At 43.9% G+C, this 25,823-nt stretch overlaps 1 long non-coding RNA gene across 1 annotated transcript in view; it reads right to left on the reverse strand.

Annotated features, from left to right (window-relative positions):
- Positions 1 to 910: 910 nt before the first annotated feature.
- The window catches only part of LOC143691961 (uncharacterized), a 34,310-nt gene continuing 9,397 nt past the window's right edge, over positions 911 to 25,823 (reverse strand). Inside the window, exons 4-7 of the long non-coding RNA XR_013179779.1 lie at positions 21,736 to 21,822; positions 20,116 to 21,196; positions 14,664 to 14,819; positions 911 to 1,779 (exon numbers count right to left, since the gene is read on the reverse strand). This is a non-coding gene — a long non-coding RNA (uncharacterized LOC143691961). The remainder of the gene's footprint in view (positions 1,780 to 14,663; positions 14,820 to 20,115; positions 21,197 to 21,735; positions 21,823 to 25,823) is intronic.

A 25,823-nucleotide genomic window follows, 5' to 3' on the forward strand; every position in this document is an offset into this window, starting at 1 on the left:
CCATACAACCTTCTCTTCTCCATAATGAACAGCCCCAACTTCCTCATCATGTCTTTGTAGGGGAGGTGCTCCTGTCCTCTGATCAACTTAGTGGCCCTTCCTTGGACTCTTTCCAGTAGGTCCATGTCTTCCCTGTGCTGGGACCCCAGAGCTGGATGCAGGGTTCCAGGTGGGCTCTCACCAGAGCAGAGCAGAGGGGCAGAATCCCCTCCCTCCCCTGCTGCCCACGCTGCTCTGGATGCAGCCCAGGACACGTTTGGCTCTCTGGGCTGGGAGTGCCCATGGCTGGGTCATGTGCAGCCTCTCACCCACCAGCACCCCCAAGTCCTTCTCACAGGGCTGCTCTCAATCCCTTCCTTCTCTGCCCAACTTTTAGGGTGACTTTAGTCTGCAGAAAAGGAGGCTCATGGGAGACATTATCACTCTCTACAACTGCCTGACAGGAGGCAACCATAAGAAGAAACAGCCTCAAGATGCATCAAGGAAAGTTCAGGTTGGACGCCAGGAGAAATTTCTTCACAGAAAATTCTGAGTACGAAGGCACCCTCAAGGATCATCAGTTCCAACTCTTAAGTGAATGGCCCATATTGGGATTGAACCCACAATCTTGGTGTTATTAGTGCCATGCTAATAGCTGAGCTAAACTCAGGGTAGAAACAGTTGTTAAACATTGAAATTGGCTGCCCAGGGAGATGGTGGAATCACTGTGGAGATGTTCAAGAAATTACTAGATGCATTACCCAGTGCTCTAGTTGACAGGGTGGTGATCAGTCAAAGGTTAGATTCGATGGTCTTAGACATCTTTTCCAGCCTGATTTATTCTGTGATTCTGTGGAGCGGTGTGGCCGGTAGAGCATGCCCAGGCTAGGTGACCAGCCCGTCTCCAGCTGATAGGAGCCCAGTAACCTGTTATTCACCCTCTGCCAAAAAGCAGGATCTCCGATTAAGTCAGGACAGACTTCAGGGAACTGGGAAAGTAACCAGCGAACTACTTTTTTAACTTCAGATTTCTGAACACTGAAACCCCCCCCAACAAGGATACCCACAACTTGGTTATAAAGCCCCTTCTGGGCTGCTGAAAACTTTGCACCCATACTTTAGATATTAACAACAGCAGCTGCTACAAAGCCCCCCCATTCCAGCAAAAGTTGAAAGAAAAGGAATAAGGGAGCCACCCACCAGTCGCTGTCCGAAGAAAAATAGAGAACCGGGCAGTGACGAAACACTGAAGAGAGGGGGACAGGGAGAGAGAAAGAGAAAAAACTCACGAAATCCAGCGGTGGCTAACGAAAAAACTGAAACGTCGGGGTCCTGCAGACGAGATGACTCTTCGGGTGAGCAGAGCTACCGTCTCTGATCCCCGGGGAGCGCCACCCCTAAAACAGGGTCTGCTCTACCCTGGGGTAGTTCCGCGGCCAAATGGGATTCCAATGAATCCCGTCCGTGGGGTCCGGCAAACAGTGTCCTTAGGCACTCTACCGACCTTTGTGCTGGTCAGGAGCAGTCCAGAGGTGCCCCACGTTGGGCATCAGAACTGGCGCGGTGTGACCGGTAGAGCACGCCCAGGCTAGGTGACCAGCCCGTCTACAGCCGATGTGGTGCTTCCCCAACTCATGGTCAGGTACCACGCCTAAGGCAATAATCTGCCTTGTAGATGTTGGCCACAGAAACTCCAACCCGCAGGAGAAGGAAGAGGCGTCTCTCAGTCTCTCGGTGCAATCAGGTTTATTGGGCCCCAGAGGGACCAAACACCCCCAGCGAATCCCGAGGCTGAGAGCCCTGAGGAGGGGAAAACCTCGGTTTGTAAGGAAAGTGGGGGGGGTGGTAACAAATCAGGAGAGAGAAGGGAAGGATACATTGAAGATTGACATAATGACAAAACCAATCATACATAACTAAGGGAGGGGCCCCGATCCCTGAGCCAATCACCCGACACCCTGGCCAGAAGTTTCTGGAAAAAGAGGCAGGGGTGCCGAGTGACAGGCAGGCAACCGGGGGTGGAGAACTAAAAGGATACATACCGCAACTATGGAAACTGGGGAGGGGTTTGGGGATTGACATTTAACTGAATCAGGACCCTTCAGCATAACAATGGGGGAGAACAGAACAAACCCAAAACAAACAGCAACAATTCTGTAACTTGCAGATGTGTTTCCCTATGTCAAGAGTGTCTCATATCTCAGCAGAGATGTGCCAAACTGAGCTAAATATTCTGACTCTTTGTTAGTCCTTTGATGTCTTCTGTTGTAGGAGTAACAGAATGGGCAACCAGAGAATGAAAATTCAGATGGCCAGCCTAGACCCTTAAATGCGCAACTCTGAATTTTTCCATATGCTTTTTCTTGCTTTTAAAAAGAAAATCTATGAAACTGGCTTATATCTAAATAGGTAAGAAATGAGATCTGATGAAGGCAGGGTTACCTTCCCTTCACCCTTTTCTTTAAAACAAATGAAAGGTAAGAGCATAAAAAATTTTTACTGGCCTCAGTTACTTGCTGAGACATCTCTTCACTGCTAATTTTCCTTGCTCACAAGCAACATCAAACCAAAACATTTGTATCCAATCTTTGTGACAGTAAAAATCAGAAAAGCTTAAAATTAGAAAATGGACAATTCTTCTCTTTCCTTTTCACCCACAAAGATGAGCAGAGGTATTTTCTTTAGATATAAAGAAGCACATGAATTAAACTACTATGTATCTCAAAGTTCAGACTTCCTCTTCGAGATCTTGTTAATCAAATGCTCCAAATATCATAGTGAGAAGTGAGCCATGAATGACCCCATAAAGTGAAATCCAGTTGCAGTCTTTGATGGATAAGGTTACAAAAAGCAAGTGGTGACACTTGATGAATGTACAGAAATACAACATAACATTCAGATGCAGTTTCACAGTGTATAGGACAAAAGGCCTAGTGGAGAGCTATTGAGTACGAAGGAACTGCAGGACTATTATTCCTTGCTATCATGTTTTACTAGTTAATTGTCCATCTTGAAATTCACTGAGATAGTTTTAACTAATTTAATTAAATGATGTGTGTGCCACCTGGCTAAGCTGTCACTGTTGCTCTGTTGGTTTTTATTTTCTTATGTTGCTATGTTTAATTCCTTGTCATTTCCCCATATAGCCTGATACCTCAGTTACTGAGAATGGGATTTTAGTTCAAACCTAAATCATGGGTTTCCACCTAGACATTAGTTGTTCATCTGGTGTGGGAAAAGTGTGGTAGGCAAGGACACAGATGGCGTATATAAGAAGTGGTATTTCTTCTGGTAGCCTACTCTTGAGGCACGTGTAACCTACTCTAGGCTGGTAGCCTACTCTTGAGGCACGTGTTGTGATCAGTTACTGTCTGGGGCATGGGTATGACACTGTTTTCAGAAAGTGTGAACACCTAGAACTTCTCTGGTTCCAGTCAGTTTGTGTATGATCCTAGACATCAGGTAGACACTCTTACTGACAATTAAAAATTCAGTAGCATAATTCAGTATCTACACCAGCTCTGTCAGCAGTGACTTACACCTAGCCCCTGACACCTGATGTTGTTCGTCATCAACAAGCCTTAAGTGAAAGATGCAGGGCTGCTCCACACAGAACCAGAATGCAGCTTCCCCAGTCCCAACTACCTGCCATAAGCAGGAGAAGCAGAGTGTCTGAGCAGGAGTCTCTCAAGTGCAACACATACTGGGGTTTGGTGAGGAGTGGAGCTCCCTGCTGGTAATGCCTGAAGAGAGAGGATGTCAAGCATGGCCTGTATTTCCAACCAGAGATATGCCCAGGGATATCTTCTGACAGCCCTGACAGGGAATGGAAACTGGGGTGTAGGACAACACTGAGCAAAGATTTTTCTGCCAGCGGAATAAACAGAGGCAGAAGCAACAGAAGGCAGGAGCCCCTGTTCCCTGGTTTGCCCAGGCAGAACAGTGCACTGCATTTGGTGCTCTGTTCAGTTTTACAGATGCAGACTGTGCACTCTGGACTCTCAAGGCTCAGTTATAGCGGGCAAACTGGGCTGAGCTTTAGAAAAGCGGCATTGAAAGTCTGAGATTGCTCTAGACACTCACACTGGCGACCATTCAGTTTGGTGTACAGGCCTAGTAGAAGCTGAGGGACAAATACCAACATACTGGAGGAATAAGATCTTGGCCCTTCAACTTGCACCCACCAAGCCCTACCCTTCAGACTCTTTCTGTAGTTGTGTACCCAAAGCCATGCACAGCATCTTTGACTGGAGAGGCTTCTTCAAAGTCACAGACAAACTTACTGCATAGTGACTCCTCTCCTCACAGCTCTTCATTTGATAATTCATTTTAGGGCACAGTGTTTCATTTCCCAGTATGGGGCTCTGTCTCTGTAATTTGTCTAATATAGAAAAGAGGGGCCATTAGCGAACTCCTGTGACTTGTGCCACCAAACATTCTGAGAAAAAGATAAGGATGCCAGAGTGGGCTTTTGTCACTTATCTTGCAGTGACTTCATCCTCCATATTTAGGAGTGAGAAATCAGTAATCAAATTACCAGCAGTGAGAAATCAGTAATCAAATTACCAGCAGATACACAGTAGTGTATCTTCTTGTTTAGTATTCTTCAGTAATCTGCTGAGTTGATGAGTGTTTAAAAGAAGAAAAAAAGATCTACCTGTTATTGCAAGAAATACCAGAAAACAAAAAATGCATGTTATCTTTTCAGGTGGCATTCTCATACCAGTCACTTAAATCAAAATAGTTTAAATATCTGTTGAAATATATGTTCTAGCATGCAAGGGTTTAAAATTTTGGTACTAATATGGAATACGCTCTCTATTCTGAAAAGGACTTGTGTGAAACGGACCTCTAGTGGTTAAAATAGGTATGTCTTCAAACCCTCAGCACACCACGAGGTGCCTCCCACCTTTCTGGGAGGGATCCTCAATGTGTATTTCTAAATCTAAGAATGGCATCACGTTTTTAGAAATATAGTTTCCCTTAGCTCCAGTCTGTGTGGATACAATAGGAGGAAGATGTGAACCTCACTTACCAGTTATTCAACTTAACTCTGTTTCTATTCAGTGTTTAAGATACATGCATCTGGAGAAGTGGCCCACTCCTAGCTGCTTAAGAAAGTCAGGGGACATTGACAATGACATTTATAAAATGTCAACAATAATAAGACCAAATTTGTTACAGAGATCTTTTCCATTGCACAGCACTGTGTGACAAGCAGTTGTTGTTCAGAACATAGAAGCAACTGTAAAAAAATAAGACAATTACTGAAGAAAAGCCCAGAAATCATAAATATACCTTGGTGTTTGCTAGTAAGGATTAAAGAGAGTGGTGGCCAAGTAACCTCATGTTGTGGTTTGAAATGGGGAATATGCTGTAAGAATTTTGTCATCTCTGTTTTTCAGAAGAGGAAGGCTTGTTTAGTAATCTGGACATCAGCACATCTAACTCTGTTTGAAATTATATGTAACCCTGAACAAAATGGTAAAGCTCTTTGTGCTTGGCCTAGTTCCACATGTGCAAAACAGGATTAGCAGACTGGCTGAAACTCTGCATGTTTTCTGCAATTTTAAATCTCCCAGTTCCAGGATTCATGATAGTGGAGAGAAGCTTTTTGTATTTTGAATTAAGGCTTTTTGACCCTCATAGCTTGAGGAAAAAAAAGCTGAAAGTGAATGAAATATATAGACCAACAGTAAAATTTTTAAATTTTGAAATGAATGAATAAATAAATAAATAAATAAATAATCTTTAAGCCAAACATTTTTTTGTTTGTGTGTGGGCCTTGGTATTTGGTAAAACAGAGCACATAACAGTCATTGCCACTGGCAGTTTTCAGCCTTGTGTATATCATTACCAGCTAGGCAAGACCACTCTGAAAAAACTGTTCTAACCCTAAACTGCCAGGCAACTCATCAGAAAAGGATGACTGTAACCAAAGACGAGCTCTTGGTTTTTCCTTAGTGGGTGCCACAGCCAGGCAGAGTGCCGCTGCGGGCTCTCCCCACCGCTGGCTCCCACTGGTGTCCCGGCAGCGCTCATTTCCACACCTTCATTTCCACCAGCGCTGCTCTCCCCACCCTCCTGGCGGAGGAAGGATAAATATAAATAACAGAAAGAGGCAGCCCTGCTCCCGCAAGGTTTGCACCGGCAGCTCTGCTGAGGAAGGAGCTTGGCAGCCGAGGCTTCCCCGGCTTTGCTCACAAGGTGTCACCCACGGGTTACGCTCCTGCAGATGGGCTGAGCGCAGCTCCTCAAGCGAGTTGCACGGAGCTGTGGAAAGGCTTCCCTTAGCGCCGGGCTTTCCCTTGCAGCCACGGGTGGGCAGGCCATCCATGTCTCACGGTGAAACCAGACTGAACGTGTGCTTACTGGTCACTGCTACACTAAACACACCTAAAAGGTTTCCACTGACATCACTTTTCTGAATTAATTACATCGCTTTCTCTTTTATTAACTTACCGTCTGCATAAAAAAATGGTAAAAATAGGATAGATTTTGCATACCTGAGCCTAAACAATGCTTTGCAGAACCAGTAAGAAATAAGGGAAAAGGTTCCCTATTTCACTATAATGCCCCTGACTTTCAGAGAGCAAAGCTTATGCTGAGGATTCCTCTGGCAGGCACCTACAGGAGGTATTACCATTGAAAGCTGAAAGCAGCCAGGACTTTGTAAGCATGAAAGTGATCATTACCGGGAATTAAAGAACAAACAACTGCTATGGAAGCAAATCAGCCATCCAACAATGTCAGTCTGACTGACACAGTATCTACCGTCACAATTTAGAATCAAATATAGCTAGTATTCCAGCACCTTCCATGTATTGTGATGAGATGTATTAAGATAACTGTTACTTTTCAGGATACTGCTCCTTCAACCATTTCTGTGCCTGGGTTAGATTATATAGGTTATCAATTCACAGAAGTGACTTGAAAGCACTGTTGCCACAAGACTGTTTGCAAATGCATCAGCCTAAGCACGGACTAAATCCTTGCCAAGTCAGGACCTAATGGTTTGCTACACCACACAGATTTGGAGTGTCTTTAACACTGTCCTGACAATTTTCTGACACATCTGTAACAGACAGAAAGAGATTAATAGCATCCCATCTGCAGTCAGACTGTCTCAGATCCCTGCAATTAGATGTTATCATCGCATTTGTGCTTGTAAAATGTCTGACGGATCCTATGATTTCACTAATTTGCAAACCCACAAGTCTGGTTGAAATATACTAGAGTAAAAGCTGAATAAATATTTGCACTTTTACACAACAGTTAGATAATTATGATGATAATATTAATAACTAATAAAGCTGAAGGTTTTACACATTGCTCTTTTCCCAGTGTCTAATCCCAGGAAAGGAACATCTGCAACACTTGAAGGCAGCAAAAACAAGTTTCACACTTGTGCACCTCCCCCCAGCACGACACACAGTCCCTCGGGTCGCCTACTCTTCCTTCCGCCTCTGCTTGCACCAATTCTCCTGGCACCAGCCTCTTCCAGGGGTCATTACGCTCTCACTGGAGCCTCTCCACTCCCCAGAGAAACACTCTAATACCCTTCCCCCTAATTTCCGTGGTAAACCCATCAGCTGCACGTCCCTCCTCCTGCCTGCACAGCTGGCTGACACACTGTAAATGCACCATTTGCGAAGCACAGACCTTGCATCAGTATTCAGGAAATTGAGAATTAAGTTTGTGGCTGGACCAAAAGAAAAAAAAAGAGGGGGCGGGTTGGAAATCACACTTGAAGTGAATAATGTAAAGACTTCTGCTTTCTCATTCAGGGCTCTCAAGCAGCAAAGCAGAAGCAAAATATTTCAGGTTCTCTTTTTGCAAATTTGAGGCCACCCTTTGACAGCATGTTCCTCATGAGAGAGCATGGTCTGGGTCCTGTCATATATTTTAATGTACAGTATACCCCAGAGTCCACACACAGCCCTGCTGGCTGCATGCTGGTCCTATGGAAGATCTCTGGCATATGGCTTATGACCAAAAAATAATACCACTAATATGCACTAATGGCACTAAAATGCTTCCAAATGTCACATCATTGTTTCACAAAGAAACCTGCAGAAAGCTGTGAGAAATCTGCATTGATTCTTCAGATCACGTTTGCTGCCACACCAAAAACTGTATTGCTTTTACACCCCATTTCTAGTGCAAAAGGAATAAACCCTCACAATTACTTGGGTGCTTTTCAAGAATATTTGTGACCTCAAAATGCCCATTGTGTTGCCAAGCTGCAAGAAGGAGTTAATCTGAATTCATGCCTTCAGACACAGTCCCAGTCAATGCTGGCCACAAGAAAGATGTTGGGGGAGAAGACCAGGGTGGCCATGTCCTACTCCACGTCCCTGTGACACCTGGGCCACCAGGGCCTGCTCTGCAAGTACTGCAGAGTCCACTGCTGGCAAAGAAGGAGCAAGAGCCAATTCCTCGTCACCCATCTAACGTGAGGTCTGCTGCTGGATTGCACAAAATGGGCACTGCATGAACACAGACTGACTTTGTCTAGGGACAGAGGCGGGGGGAGCATTAGGTGGGAATGTATGAGATGTTGAGTTTATTTTAGGCAACCTGAGCCTGGAAGTCAAGTCCCTTGTGTTACTTAACAAGGTGCGCTGCTCACAGTCTCTCAGACGTAACAGCCTTCACACAACATTAGAACTCATCTTCTTGTAATGAATTCAGATAATTTTGTTAAACTAGAATTGCAGACAGCCCAAGGACATACACTAAATAATTTGCAAGAGTCTGAGTTAACTATTTTGTAGCTGTTTGGACCAGTTCTAACAAAGAAAGATAGCTCATGAGGAAGACATGTAACCAGACCACCGGGAACCCAAGCTCAGGGCTATCCCTTGAAAGGAGTGCTCATCTTTTTATTCAATAGCAAAAAGCAAATAAAAAGTAAGCCACTAGCAGACTCAGTTGTATTTTGTCCATGGCATAACAGGAAGGGCTGTTCAGCTTTGATTTTTGATTTGCTGTAGGTCTTGAATCTACAGCAGGAATAGTACCATAGGAATAAACAAATTACTGTCTTAACCCAATTTAAAACAGTTTTGGCAGTTTCATGCCATCTATAGAGTAGTATTTAACACATAGTAGCAGCTATCTATTTCTAAAAATGCATGACACACACTTACATATGGAGCAGTGGGAGGCAGAACTCAACTGCACTAGTTTCCTTCTTTATGAGTGAGACCAGACAGACTTGAACATTTAAGTATATTGCCTTCTGTCTCTGAGGAACATATTTGATATCCCCAGCAGAGCATGGCACAGGGAGCCTATGTTCAGTTAGGCATATTCATAGATCTCTCCTGTTCTTTTAGGAACCACAGCACTCCACAGCCTCCCTTGTGGCTTATATTCTTTATTTCAAGATCTGTCTGTTGGTGGCTTTGAAATACACATTTCAGTGACAGATAAACAGCCTAGCTCAACATATTTAGCTAACCTGTTCATATGACTGCTTAGTGTTACACCAAGCAGAAAACTCAGTCCCACACTTGACTTGTGACAATTTCAGGATTTTTTTTCAGAGAAACGCTGTGTTGAAGGGTGCCATGTGTACAGCAGATTCTTTCAGGTTCAGCTGCAAATGGACAACAGTTTCCCAAGTATGGTTGCCTTTGCACTCCACAGTTCCCCAGTTAATTCATTCAGTAGGGGGCTGCCATCATTTTGTACAGTAGCAATTACTATTGGTTTATAATCAACCTGTGATGAAGGCTAGGACCTTTCACTTTGTCAATTGCATCCTGTACCAGCCACTCCATTCCCTCCAGTGATGGATGTAGGTTCAGGAGCATTTACTGCCCCACTCATTCCATTTACTCATTTAAAAGATTGGCTTTTTTCCAAACCTTTTCAATGTCTTCAGTGTTCCATTTTTTATTTTTCATTGTGTCGACACTAATGGTTCAGAAAGCTCTTTGGCCAATTCCTGGAAGTTATCCAATCCTGCAGACATTTAAATGTTTAAGCTTAATATCTGCCATTTAATATCCTCCCTAGTCACTCACTAATGGAGCAGAAGGTAATTATCACCGTATCCTCATACCTTTCATACATCCGTCAAAGACTAAAATGTTTCTTCCACAGAGAAGCCATTTCAAATCCCTTGGCTTTCTTGGTGGCCCTCCCCATCACCGCCAGGTGCCTGAGGCAGCATGAAGGCAGGGCTGGGGCCATGCTGAACTGACACCTTGAAATCCCATAGGAGGGGAGCCCTTAAGCTCCAAACTGATTTATTTCATGGTTTCCTGTACTGTTTCCTGCATCCCCTATCTTGCTTCAGGCCTTCCTTGTTATCCAAGGAGAGATGCATGCATCCCTCTATGCAGCTGCATGGAAAGAAGCCCTGCCTTTGCTGTTACCACAAGGGAGCAAACCAATGCCCTCACAGACTTTCACCCTTGGCTGGGATTTGCCCAATTTCCTTGCCATCTCCCCCAGTAGTCCACTTATAGATTCAGGAAGCATTGCACTAAACTCTGGATTAGGAGGAGCATAAGCACCCAGCCGCAGAGGAGAGCGGTCAATCCCAGCTGGGTCTGTTTGAGCAGCATCATTGCCATGGTCCTCCACCAACAAGAGGAGCAGTCCCAAGGAAGTCATCTAATCTCACCTTGCTGCAGGTACCTCGGATCTGAGAACAGCAAAGTACAACACCAGGACACTGCCAGAAAGGGGAAGGTCAAAATCACATGGCATATAGGGGATATGTTTATGGTCTCTATGAACAGTCTGAAGGCGTATTCAATACTTCCTCCTTCTTTCTTGCATGTCTGAGGTCTCTGCTTCTCCTAAATGACTAATGCCTCAAACCAACATTTTTTTTTTTAAAGTGTACTTGGATTAGACACTGGATTAAACTAGCTATGCCCTCAAATACATCCTGGCTTCTGTCACTAAGATGTGGACACATTTTGAAAAACAGTGTCATAAATAAGGGGATTTCTACTTGAAAGTAATTCCCTAAAGCTACAAATATTCTGATTCTCCAAAACTATGAAGAAATATTATTGTTTTCAGACTATAAGAAACAACTATCTCTAACTTTGGATACTGTTTCTCATCACTGGATCTAAAAGGGCTTCTACAAAGGAAACAAGTATTATTATTATTATTATTATTATTATTATTATCACCATCATCATTATCATTATTATTATTTCTATGTTACAAAGGGATGAACTACCCTACAGAAAGGCCAAGAGACTATTGGTGACTCATTTGGCCACTGATGGAGTTAGATAGTCATTTGACTTCCAGTCAGACCTTTTAGTCAGTAACCTGCCTACAGAAGTAGGTTATTTACAGAAATTTGTGCCTGTGAAATAGGTCACAACCACACGAATGGGTAACCAACAGACAGTGGAAATTACTACTTTATTTTTACATGCAGTCTTTTTCTATCCTTCTCTCTCTGCAGAGGTCTGTGAGATCTGTGTTTCTGAACTCAGACAGTCCAACAGAGAGGATTCGAGCAGCCATTAAAGAACCCCACAGAGATCTATGGATTTTCCAATAGTGCCTGACTATCCATTTAATTCAGCTTCCTTGTGAAAGAGAGATAAGCTTTTACTGTTAGTTACACTAACTTCAGGCCTGCTGACACACATTTTCAATGCTGTAGCAGGCTGGCTCTGTTAAGAGAACGAAGATTTCTAACACGCAGTAGGAGGCGCTGATGGTGGTAAAATGCATTCATCTCCACAGAGCAGTTTGAAGATTGCACATTGTCCTTAGAGCACAGGAGCTGATTAGGAAAGGGTGCTTGTTGATGGCACTCCTGATGGTGGGATGTCCATCAGCATCGCGATGCCTCTTATCACAAAGCAGATGGAGTACTCCAGCTCTGCTTGCTGCATATCTCTGCAGTCCCTAAGAATGGTAGCAGTGAACGAAACTAAACCTCCAGGTGTGAAACTGTTAGTGAGTTGAGCAGAAATCAGAAATCAGCCTCCTCATTCCAAAACCACGAGTTAAGGAAACCTTTCAATTCTATATAGAGGCCAGGCTTTGCTAGAAAACACCTGAAATTAGGTAATGGGAAATAAAAGTTTCCTCTAAATGGCAAAGACATTTAAGCAGGACACAGAACTACAAACACTTTAGGCAATGAATATGTTGTTTGGAGGGCAAATTCTCCATTTGATGTAAAGTGACAATTATGTTCTTGGTATCAGTTCATGCTTCAGTGATGTAACTGTAAGAAAACTTAGTCAACTATTAAGAATTACACATCAGAATTTATGAACACATGTTTTGGTTGAAAACATCTGAATGGGCTATATTCTTTTCCCTGTGGCATGGATGCACAGCCCTGCACCCCAGCAGAGCTGAACTGTCCATAATACACCTAATCTATGTGTTTTGTGGTTACCTAATCTTATGAAAACTAGAAAACTAGCACCTACAGAAACATAAGAGTTTTCCCAAGTGCATTTCAATTCAGAGTTGTTTACCCAATGACTGCAACTGTACAAATAATTAATTTTTTTATTTAATAATTTACATAGCAAATTAAATCATTCTGTGAAAACTGTAAGTTTGCAAAGATAAGGCTGTGGGCTAGATGCAGCAAAGACATGCAGAACTGAAGTGCTTCAATGATTTTTAAATACTCGACCCTTGAAAAAAGATCAATAGTTTTATGTTATGTCCTGCAGCTGCTGAAATAGAGTCCTTGGTGCCTCAGACTGGCAATGCAAAACACCCCCTTCATACAGGCACAGAAGCAAGCACTGAGCACTGAATATGCGTGAAATGTCACTCCAGAGGCTACATCTGGGTCAGGGCTGCCAGAATCCACCATCCTCAATTCTATTCTGAAAAAACAGTTCAACTTAGTGCCTCTCAGTGCAATATTGAGACTAGTTACAGTACAGAAAGAAATTCAAGACCTGAGCTTAGTAATAAAATCTGGGAGACTTGAGCTGCAGACCTCACTCCAGAGGATGTTTCTGTGTATGATACAGGAGACGTTAATCACAAGACCAGGATACGGAGCTGCCTAGTTCTCTTACAGGTAGGCCTGTTCTATGTCCCCCCTTCTCATTCTTGTTCTGGATTAGATATTAATGTCAAAGGACTTTTAGTAAATAAAATCACTTTTTTATCCCAGTCAAGTCAATTCCTTGCAAGAACCAAAACTTTGGGCACAGTGTGGGGGAAAACCACTCCCTATAGAGAAACTAGACCTGTGGCTGACCTGGACATGCCTATGGGAGGAGCTGCAACCTGCTCTTGGCTCTGAGGATGAAGACTGTTCTTCAGGTGCATGCACCTGCTGCTGTGCAGACAAAAGGGATGCCTCAGAGAGCCAGGTAGCCCTGTTGGCTGACATGTCCCATAAAACAGCCAGGATGGCAGCTGAGCACAGAACTGTAATTGGAGGAGCTGATTTCACACAAGCAGAGCATTCAGGAATTACGAATAGTACAGAATGAGCTATATATGTTTGCTTTAGAACATGTAAAAGACATAATCTGGAGGCAAGAAGGAGAGGAGAAATCAGATTTCACTAACAGACCCTGCATTTTACAAAGTAGCAAACAGCCCAGTCACGGGACTCACCGTATTTAAGGGGTAAAATCAGAAAGACCTGTTTAGCGAGACTTTTTACAGCACTCTCAATTATGCTGTGCTCCTGGCAGCCAGAAAGATGTGTTTTAACACGTACTTTGGCCTCTCTCACATGGCATATTGCTGCACATTTGTCTTGACAAGCTCTTTTGCTTTACTGTGTTTGTAGCCAAACCGATGTGTGGTGCAAGCAGGTTCAATCCCAGATCAGCTATTGCAGCAAGGGATTTGGCATTCAACACTTGTAATTGTTCTTTTCTCAGGCCTGCTCTTGCACAGCCTTGAGCACTGACTTCTCAGATTTTAATGCAAGCTGAAAATTCTCAGCCTTTTTTAGGATTGAACTTAAAATAGGCAATCTTGAAAAACTTAAGGCAATCTTGAAACCACCAACACAAGTTGATGAGCAGATTTCCTCCTCCTGATTTTAGGCTTGGGTATGAACCTTTTGCTGGTCAGATTATTGACTATGTTGGTGAGATTTTCCACAGTATTGGGTATACAAATCAGTTATACTTTTGGAAGACATAATTTAAGTTGTCACAGCTGCCATAAATTTTTGTATTCTAGACATAAATGGAATAAGTATATAGTATTTTTCTTCTTATAGGTAATGTTATAGAAAAGGTTTAATTATAGGAAAGAGGTCCTATAATAATGCAATTCTGAGTGTGATCCACTTCTAGCTGTGTTTGCATTCATTCTCTAGTCTAAAATGTTTGAAACCTGTGGACATACTTACAGAATACAATGTACCTATAAGATAGTAGTCACATCAAGCTGTCTTTCCCAATGCATTTGCTTATTTCATTTTGGCTGCATGGAAATGGTGGTATAATAATGTACCTGTGACAGAAGCCAATAGGCTTTGGCACATTTTGAGGATAACATCTCTCTTGAGAGGACATCAGCTAACGCCAAGCCAGGGAAAAAACAAGTTTACTGATAAGTGCTTTGGTAGAAAGACAATTTAATGGGGAGTAAAAGAAATATTAATCACATAATATTTTGTACTATGTAACATGATTTTCATGCACTGGTTTGGTGGTAACAATGTAACTGAACAAATAGCTGGCGAATACCTTTCTCTTTTCTTGTCTGACATTCTGCAGTTCCTGGGAGTAAACAGTACATTGAGCAAGCTGCAGCTGATGCCAACAGGACACTACTATAGATATCAAGAGTAACAGAGGGTGGGAAGAAGTGGCTGGGGTTCTTTTTTTATCCATATGAGGAATCTGCATAAATAAAGTGAGATTTGTTGCAGGTTAATTTACAGACAAATATGAAAAAACGGTTCAGAATAAACCCATTCTCCCCACCACTCCCCCAAAAAAATCAACCCAAAACACCAACCAATCCACCCCTAACTTCAAAACAGACAGGAAGGAGGAGCACTTTGCATTAGTCTCGTGGAACTAGTAGCTTGGAAGGCTGCCATACAAGAAGCAGTGGGGAATTTTTTGGGAGTGTGTAACTGGCACAACACTCTGTGCTACCTGCCTCTCTGGACTTTCTTCTGCTAGGGGGCACATTAGACCAGAGGAGGAGATTAGAGGAGGTATTTCCAGATTCCCAGCTGCATTTCATTATAGACAACAGGCTTCTGTGAGAATTGGGAATTTCAAAGCACTGAAAGGAAGTGCCAGAGCGTGATTATTTCACAGCCTTCCCTGGGTTACTGCTAAACCAGAGAGCCCTTTACCAACTGGAACCCACCGTGCTGGGAAGAGCTCCAGGTGGTAAGGACTGGCTTCCCTGTAGTTAGGGGTCAGACCTGCACTGCCCCGGTTCAGTCAGAGCTCACCCCCATGCAGTGGCTCACTTGCCTCATTACTCACACACTTAAATGTCAAGAACACAAGTGAGCCAGAATGGGCAGGGCATTGCTCTCTGCTGCAGATGAAAGGCCTTAAAAAAGATGTAGTTGAGTGCATCCAGACACTGGAGGCTCCAGTGAGGGGACAGGAAACGCTGGTGAAAGCACCAAGACCTGGAAGGCAGTAGAGGATGGAAGACTGTCTGCGTGCAGGTGCCTGCATCCCAGGCTGGAGGCAGGCTGCCCTCCCAGGCTCCCACTGCCAGGCTGGCTGGGAGGTGCTGACTCAGAGCACCAGGCCCCAGCCTGCTACAGCTGCAGTGCTGCCCTGCAGCCTCACCACCCTGTGCCCTGCAAAAGCAGGAACGCCACACCAGCCTGCCGGCCACGGAAAGCCCCACTGCCATGGACTGCGAGTCAGCACAGCACTGGGGAAGGACCTGCTGCCCCACCACCCTCTTTTTGCCCATCTGCAGCAGGAACCAGATCCAGACTGTGGAAACAACTAAAGCAGATGCAGATGTGCCACTGCATCAGCTTTAGCACAGCAAACCCCACTCCTGCAAGATCACCAGGTCAGAAGGAGCTGGGAAAACCACAGTGCAAAAGATGTCTGAAGGTTGTAAGCCCTGCACCATTGGCACACTCTCCCCAGAGGGAGAAGAGCAGGTTTTCTGTGATGGTTAACCAAGCTGCAGATACCATGTATGTCTTTCAAAGTCATCATGATATTCCATTACTTAAATCTGGATATTAACATGCGGGACAACCATTACATGTGAACAAAATCACACCCTTTCCCTGGCAGCTAAATACCCAAATATGTACTGTGCTCACATATAAATATGTATGTCAACATATGCCTAATGAAATGTCAAAAACTGGTTGGAATGCATGAGATCTTCCAGGGTTTTTTCCTCCTTTATAAGCTTTTAATGAACAAAAATTCAGCACTGAAATCAAGCAAAAGCTCACTTTTTTATTCATCAGTTACAAAATGAGGACACAGAAGGGTACAGAGAGCAGGTAGACTCCTAGCTCTGAATTCCACTGTTGTTAACACAGCTAACCATAGGAGGGATAGCCCAAAGTAAACTTGCTTCTGCAACAGTCTCCTCCAGAATGGATCATAGGCAGGTGTATATTCCTTTTAGGAAGCAAACCACTTGTGACAGAGTGTGTGTGTGGGTAAAGATGATAGATACTCTATCACTTTAATTAGCCTCTTTAAGAAAGGCAGATTGCATCAGGCCTAGCTAAAACTGAGAACATATTTTATACTGACAGACACCCCTTTGGCTGGGCCAGCCATCTTTGAAATCACAAGAAGGACTGGGGTCTGACTGGGGCTCCTGGTCCAGACTCTTTGATACTGATGGCTCTGTCACATGGTAAGCCCATGCATGATTTGGGTCTCCAAAAGTTTTCAACACCTTCTTGTAGCTGCTGGCATGAAGGCGCAGTGGGTGGTCTGCCCCTCACCTACTCCTTTCCCTTCAATGGCTCTTCCTGGGTATCTCAGGAGTGAAGATGCAGCTTGGCACTGTCTCTCCGAGAACCAGAAAGAATCAAAGAACCAAAATTCACCTTTGGGGGGGCAGCATCTACCACCCTCCTGGATGCCTTCTGGGAAGTGATCTGGCTGGCAGATCAGCACCACTGGTGCTTTGCAAATTCTTTTTATGCTCCCGATCTTCACAATTCCTTCTACCTTCATAGACTGTCCTCTGTCATGAGCAATCTTTTCAGCTAGTGTTTCTGTCTTCCACAGATACTTCCCAGGGGACCTTGGAGTCTTGACAGCTGGGGCTGAGCTGAAGACCTGCCCTGAAAGGAGGACAGCAGCAGGGAGAAGGGGAGAAAGAGAGCATGGATGTGGTGTGCAAAATGTGGTAGCGGGAATAAAGGGTCAGAGGCAATAGACCTTTGAGGGAGTGGGCAGCTCCAAAAAGCTGCTCTCCTGAGTGGGCAGCTACCAAAAAAGTCCTCATGTCCTTCCCATCAATGCCCTGAGCCTGCTCTGGGTCCTCTGACCCACTCCTCTGGGTTCCCTGTGCGTGCTCCTCACCTCTGTCAAGTGATTTTTTGGAGACCGTGGCCCCTTTTACAGTGATTATGCAGTGCTGCAGCTAAGATTGCTGAACTTTTCACCCTTTTAGTCACTCATTTTTACAAATCATGGCACCATCACACTTCTGCATATGGCACAACCAGGGTCCTGACCAAGGGGCTTACTTGCAGCACCAGGGAAAATAAAAGGAGAAATCAATATTCTAGAGGTTAAAACAGTCCTCAAAGGCCAGACACTCAGCAGCTATAAATCAGTGCAGCAGGATTCAGTACAGAAAAGCTTATGTCTGTTTAGTATCTGGCCTGAAAAGAATTCAAATAATAAAACTGCAGCAACAAGATGGACAAGAATGATTAGATCATTGCCTCCATCCCTCAGGGCTGAGACATCAGGCTACACTGAGTGCTTTGTGCTGTGGTCAGTAAAGCTGTAGCTGGTTCAGGCTCTGCTAAGGCTTTCCACTTCTGTATTCCTAGTGCTTCTTCTTTTACAAATGTATTTTGAGTGAATAATTTATGCTTGGGATATTTAAAGAACAGAAACCTAAATCCTCTATTTACTGAATTGAAGCAGTGCTGGCCTAGAAGGAAACAGCTGCAATGCCTCACTTCCCACTGTCTCTTCTCTGCTGACCTGCTCAGGACCTTCAACCCAGCCCAGGAAAAGCATCCTCTCCAGAGGAAGCAGTTATTAGAAGAGCAGCCAAAATAACTCAAAAATGACCATGGTAAATGGTTTACTTAACATCTTAAGGGTCCAGGTGTGCTACAATAAATTTTGGTTCCTTGCATCTTCTATGACAAAGATGAAAGAGATGCCATATTCTCAAAAAAAAAGGATCAGAACTGTTCCTGGTAATTTCACATTACCAATTCCTGCAGCTCCAGCCTTCTCTCTCTTTTGAGCACAGAATCCAAATTATGCTGTCTTATGCCATCTGGTGAATCCACAGGGGATGAGTAAACAATACCAAACTGATTTCCCTGTACCAAGGGAACTTGGCTTGCATTCACATTCCCTTGGAGATAAATCGTTATTATTCTGATTGCTAAGGCAGATTCCACTAAGAGCAGAAGGAAAGGAAGGGAAGTGATAAAGAGACCTCCTTTTGCAGTAAGAATGCAGTGGAGATCATGGAGACAAGCTGCAATAATGAAAGCAGCGACCAGAGTGATAGGGGCTGCTCTTTTGATGTTCTGGGGAATTGCAAGCCTTGATTTAAGCAAATAGGTCTGCATCTGCTCTGCAGATAAGCAAGGGAAGAAAAGCGTGGGTGAAAAATCTACTGATTTTTAATAAGGGTAGGCAGTCTGAAGTACATTTTGTTCTCAGTTAAATTGTCAAATAGTAAAAAAGGAAAGAAATAAACCAGAGAAACTTGAAAACTGGTTCAGTAGATCTAAAAATGTATAACATAGGGGAGGGGGATTTCATTCAACACATATTAAAATTATTTCCTTTTGTAATTAGATCTCATTAGATTGATGGTTTTAATCTATCAAAACTGTGCAACAACTTTATGGTAAGAAAGTGATAAGAGAAAATTTTGGCCTGCAAAGACCTAGAAGTGCATGAAAACAGGCATGTCCATAGGTACCCCATCATGTAATTGGGCAGCTGTAGGGTTTTCAGAAAGAAACAGAGCACAGATTTTGGACCAGAGGCCTACTAGAGGCAATAGAGTCTAAAGGGTGACCAGAAATGATTCTTGGTATCTTACATGCTTTCAGGTGAGGTCACATCTGATTTTTTCTCAGGCAGTGGTTTAAGCCATTAGTGCACTGCTCAGGGGCGAGGCTCCTTTCCAGTGCCTGTTGCAGACTTCCCAGCACCACTTGACTCATGGGCTTATCCCTGTCCTTATCAATTGCATCTCCCTGACAAGTGCATCCAAGTCTGAGGGCAGCCCAGCATGCTCCACACCTGAGCAGCTGCATCTCCCCAGCAAGGCCAGCACATCCCATGGTGCTCAGGAACACGAGTGACGAACCCCATGTAGGATACATCCCAACAGTTGCACATCACTGTCCTTGCTCCCAGCGTGTGCAAGAGCACTTCTTCAGGATGGCTGCCCAAAGCAGCAGATGACAGATTGCTGCTTAGCACAGTGGTCTGCTATCAGAAGGAGAAGAGTTGTCAGGAATGTCCTACTTAGGGGATGAAAAATGCACCATCTAAAGACTTAGGAGCTGTCTGAGTCATTGTGGAAGACGTAGAAGGGAAAAAAAATAGTGTCCCTTAAACTTACTGCCATATCACGGAGGAGGAAAAAAGAAAAAAAAAGGCAAGTCATAATGCCCTTAAGAGACAATGCAAGCATCTACAGGATGAATCTGGGGAGAAAGGACAACTCAAATCCACAAAAGCAAACTTCAGTCAGTTGTAGGGGTAGCAATTAAACTGTTGGGAAAGGGATGTTTCCTCAGTGTGCAAAGAGAAAACAGTTTTTCATCTAACCCAGTGGCTAATCATAATAACATGCAGGAGGAAAAACACATTTGCAAGTAGAAATTAACAATATCCTATAGAGAACAGCAGGTCTAACATCCAGCAAGGACCAAAAAAAAGTGGAGGTACTAAATCACCCAGGCAGCAGACACCAGGGAAAGAAGAAGGACCCCCCAATCTTCCCTCTGGCATTCACTTTCGTCTCAGGTGGTGGCAGAGGGGAACCAGCGAGGACAGGCAGAGTGTCTGAGCTCCCACCTTGGAGAGGGATGGGGAAAAGAGGCTGGGATCAGGCTCCCATGGGGATCTGCTGTAGGCAGGGATTTGGCAGCCTGTCCAGACAGGTCCTGCAAAGGGAGGGGAGAGTTTTTCTCTTTCGCTCTGGTTTTTGTTTGTTTTTAAACACCAACAGTATTTCCCAGTGTTTATACTCATGTTTGCACTCATTAGCAGCAGTTAATACACTATCTTTGCCGTGATATTTGTGGATTCATAAGGCATTGGTACAGCAGAAACTTCCTCAGCCGCAGGGTGTTTGGTTTGTGCAATTCGTTTTAGGAAATCTCTCTGGATTTTCCCAGGTTTTGTACAGAGTTAGTTCTATTGATGGTTGTGTCAGCAGTTCAAACCCTTCTTTGCTTTTGATATGTTCTCATGGCTGTGCTCCATAACACTCAAAAGGCCAGCTGGGAAACAAAAGGAACCTCTGAGATCAAAAGGCTTCCAGCTTGTATGTGACCTACACCTGTGACAGGCTTACCTTGAGAAAAAAATCTGCTTCTGAATTCTTTTAAGGAGAATGAAGTGTTAAGGATGTAAGATGTATATGTATATATAGATGTAGACGTACGTATATAATTTTTTTCTCACACGTTGACAGTCTCATTCTTATTACAACTCTTCGCAATAGGAGAGCTTGTGTGTTAGCCAGGTGTGATGAACTTTGGGCTCTGGGCTTCACCAGGACCCGTTAACACCGTTAACACCATAACCCGTTAAGCATAACTATCTCCGGTAATTCTTGTGGATTCACATCTGATTATCTGTCAGGTCATATTTTCTTTTTTTAATTTTAGTCAAAACACAACTGATACTGAGCCGATACTTCTTGTAATACCGTCCTTCACCACCCCTCCTCCCCAACATGGCGTTTATATACTCAGGGAGGGTTTTCAGTTAATTCTTCCGAAACGAGCAGGAGCGAGGCCCACACTTCTGCCAGCGTTTCCTCGGTGCGGTCTATCTGGCTGCACAACAGCGGCAGGCTGCGAGCTACTCTGCAAAAATAAATTAGAGGCAAGCATGGCTTAAACAGAGAAGCGACCTGTCCCCCCCGCTGTCCCCCGGCCGGCCGCCCTCCCAGCCCGGCGGCGGGGGCTCCCGACGGGCCGGACACCGAGCACCGAGCGGCGGGGGCAGACGGGAGCCAGCCCCGGCCCGCCCGGGGCCTGCGGGCATGGACGGGCACAGCAGTCCCTGCTCTGCTACGGGCCCTGCCAGTTCAGGCTGTAGCTGGGAATTGCTAATCTCAAAGGAAAGAATTCGGTGCAGAATGTGCATAACCATTAACCTAAAGTGCCAGGGCAAACTGCCTGTTCTCATGCAGGTAACAAGCTCTGGGGACACGCCAATGCCCTCCCGAAGGGAGAACAATGTCGCTGTTATCAGCCTCTCCTATTCTTTTTCATAGCTGAAGGTTAAGCCCTGATGCTTACACAAACGCTAGCCACAGCGGAAGATTCTTTTTCCATCGGATCCCTGGTAGCACTGTTGTCTAGTGCAAAAGCTTCATTAAAATTCAGACTTCCACTCCTACCTGATTATTCCAGCAGCGATCCGCAGGAGGTCTGACAAGGCCCGGGCAGGTGGCAATCCCTGTCACATGCGATAGTTTCCGCGCTGCCTTTTTGGAAAGTGGCCAAGAAGCACCAGAAGCACCGAAATTCAGAAAACAACAAATATAACAAAAGATTTCGGGGTTGGGGGGGGGGGGGGGAGGGCGGTATGTGGAGCAGAAGTGCCAACATTCAGACGACCCAAAAGTGGTTCCGAGCAGCCTTCCGGGCAATCCACAAACTGGAGGTGCCACGGACCTCATTTATCCCTGCAGCTTGACCTCTTACACAAATTACATTCTTGAAAAGGGAAAAAAAAAAAATCTCCCTATCTTTCTCCAGAGACTACGTACACCTCTGCAGGGCAGCCAGCCAACAACTGCACAACGTACTGCATATCTGCCTAGGAGATCTTTCTTTCTCATTTTGGCTCCCAAGGAAACATGATTCACAAATGAAAGGGCACTTTACCAGGCTTACAGAACATCTCGGAGGAAATTCAAAGTTTTTATGTCTAACCGTTGTCTCAAAGAGAGAACTCCCAAAACCAAAATGTTATATTCTTAAAATGATAGAAAAAACTACTTTTTGCCACATCCTTCCTTCAGGAACATGGCAAAGCCAAGAGCAGTATGTTCTGCATGCTGCAGTGCCTCCTTGTTTCATAGTCTAACCTTCATGAAAAAACTGTTTTCTCCTTCTGTAACTGACTCTGGACTCACTAAGCATGCAATTAATTAAAATTATATTTATTAATGAATAACCATCTTCATTCATAATAAACACAGTTATGGACCTCCTCTGAAAGGGTTAAAGTGCTTTTTGGCTGCTTACCACTTACTATCAATTTGTGTAGTTAACCCAGCAGGGACTGAGGAGTCAGGCTGGGAATAGCAGCATGTTTCCAGTCTACATCAAGGATGGAAGCCTGACATTGTATAAAGTAAAAAAAGATGGAGTATTGCAGAATACTTATTTTAAGTAAGGACTTTATCCCATTTGAGCAAAAAGGATCAAGAATGTTTATGAATAAACCATTGAGTGCAAATACTTTAGACTCCACCATAACAGGCTAGAAATAAACAAGAGATTTCTGTAATATTAATTCTGGTTTAAGCAGTAACTGTATGCATGCTGAGGAAAATTAAATTACACCAAAATACTTTGTGTGGGAACAAGTAATTCTTACCATTTTATGGTGCTGCACAAATGGTAAATAATATCATAATGCAACTGCTTTCTACAAAACCTGATCACACATAATTTCTCCCAATTTATCATGCTGGTTCATACCAATAAGTTCCCAAAGGAGCAGCTTTGTTAGCAGCAGATATTGATTTCTGAGCTCAGACTGCATCTTCCTACTATTACATTTCACTTGAGAAATTAAAATGTTTCTGAAGACTGGCAATGGGGCGACACATCACCTTCCTGGCAAGGGAACCTCACACAAGGCACTTACTGCTCCCAGCGCCAATTCCATTTACAAGGCTGTAGTGCATGGGAAACTTTTCTGCATTACTAATGAATAACAACTTCTGAAAGATGGGAAATTAATTTGATAAGAAGCCACCCAAAGCCTTGCAGAGCAGGATAAAGGCATCCAGGAGGAATGCATAAACAGGATGGCTGAGTCGGCAGGGTAAAGCAGGCGGGCTGTCAGAGCAACACTTTGACTTTCCTAGGAGACACTCCTCAAGGAACAGCTTCCCTGAGCCCTGAATGCCACATCAGCATGGCACTGATTTCACAACCAGCTTCACCTTCTCGCCTTCTCTGGATGGCCCTACTCACATCACTACAGCAGTAGTAGGTCTGGCAAGAGCCAGGAAGGTACTGAGAGCTTCTGACCTCCCTAATTAACTCCTTAGTCATCACAACACTTGATCTTTCTAGCATGGCCTGTCTTCCTTGTACTAATCCCTGAAATCAAGAGAAGTGCTGACAAAAGTATAATTACTTGGGCTGCTGTTTTATGTTATGGAGCATTTGGTGGCAGGACTACTTGAACAGGACTACTTGTTCCTGTTCCCCTTGCCTGCCCACTGCTTGCTTCTGATGGGGAGACCACTACAGCAGCTTTGTTGCATGCTGCTTGAGGAAATGCCCCAGCTTAAAAAAAAAAATGAAACCTGCAAACAAACAGGCACCATACCTGAGACAGATCTATTTGTGTGCAGAGGAAACACTAGGAATGAAAGCTGATTTCAGCAGGGAGACCCAGAAGTAGGGCTGCCTCAGGCTTGGATCATCTCCAAACACTTGGTAGCCTTAAACATATGAATGTTCAGGGAGATTTCTGCTCCAGGAGGAACTCATTGTTTTTTGTATGCCAGGAGACAGCCATGGCCAGCAATAAAATTGCTAGCAAATGTGGTAATATTTCCATTAGGGAAGATGTGTTTGCATCTGGGTTCAGCTAGGATAGCTTTATGCCTAGAGAGTTATCAATCAGTGCTCCTTCCTTTTGATTCTGCACTCTCAAGTCTGATTGGTATTTTTGTCTCTGAGGTTAGAGACAAATTTATTGTTTTTTCTTCCTAATACTGTTACAGCTTTGTCATTTTGGCTTTGTGAGATACTTTATTTAATCAAAAAGGAAGAGATTTTATTTCTACAAAGACTAACAGGAGGCAAGAGCTGGTATTACCAAGCTTTGAGAACAGTTGCTATCAGGAAAATTATTCTCCAAATGGAGGCTGAGGGCACTGACCACAGTGAACTGAACTGCGACATGTAATTTCATTACTTTGGCTGGGCTAAGCTGCCTAAGCTTATTGCTGCCTTCAGCAAGGGAGCACGTTGGCTTGCAGCCACAGTGGAGGGATGTAAAAGGCTTGAGGGTTGCTACAATTTTCTCAAGTACCTAAAAAGTGTCCAGTTGGTCATTAGCTGATCACCTCTTGGTTTAAACAGATCACACACTACTGTGTTCTGAAAACACACTGGTTAGGCAGTATTGCTGTTACAGACTTGCTCTTGAAGAATTACCACGCACACAGGAAATCTGTTTGATTCCCACGTGTTTGGTTTTCAGACTTACAGGCTCCATGGTGGGGTAGGGGGAAAACCAACAACCAAACCATCATTAATTCCCTTGAGATTTGTGCTGCATTATTTTACTCTATGCAATCCTTTGTTCTTCATGAGGCTGTATATACCAGAACAGCATTTCTTCTCCTTCCCAGCTCTTTGAAAGTAAGAGAGTAGGATGAATAACAATCTTGCATGGTGGGTATGTATATCTGTCTGTAAACATTTATATGTGACTTTCATGTCTGTGAATTGTGCTGGGCAGATAATCACGAAAACTTGACAGTCTCTCCTTCAAAGCAGAACTGTGAGAAGCAATTACATACACTTTGAATACCAGCTGGACAAGCTTCCCACACCATAAAACACCATATTTAATTTTGAACCTGGAGGAGTTGCATCCTGCCATCTTTACTCTGCCTTCAAATAAGATTACTGCACTGTGTTCCAGGAAAAAAACCATGATGTTTATCATTTGCACTAGCTGCAGAAAACCCTGGCTAAATTCACTGACCTCTGTGATACACAGGGTAGGACTGAATGATCAATCATCTTTAATCCTTAAAACCTACCAACAGAAAGAGGGAAGTGCACAGCTCCCTCCAATATGTGCTGTTCTGTTATCTGTGGCAGAATCCCTGGTATATAAGGATCTGAGCGTTGTAAACTGCCTCATAAAATCCTGCATTTATCACTGGTGTCGGTATTGGGTGTAACTAAACGAGCATGGAGAGTGGTTTAGCAACATGTATAAACATGACCAAGCAATGCAAATCACAGTTCCTGCAACTCTTTTGAGCTGTTCTTAGAACAGGGAGGAGCAATACACAATAAAGGGTGAAAATCATCTGTTTTCCCCTTTTTGAGCTTTTCCTTCTTGTTAATTAATTCATACTGTGAATTAGTTCTGGTTGGTGGATACATTTTGGTGTTTTGTGAGTCTGAGAGCATGTCCTTACCTCCATTCACATTATGAAACAAGCACAACAAACATGCCTATTGATTGGGTATCTGCATTTGGTCATTTGAGAAATGT

This window comes from Agelaius phoeniceus, chromosome Z (assembly GCF_051311805.1).
Source record: "Agelaius phoeniceus isolate bAgePho1 chromosome Z, bAgePho1.hap1, whole genome shotgun sequence".
Classification (NCBI taxonomy): domain Eukaryota; kingdom Metazoa; phylum Chordata; class Aves; order Passeriformes; family Icteridae; genus Agelaius; species Agelaius phoeniceus.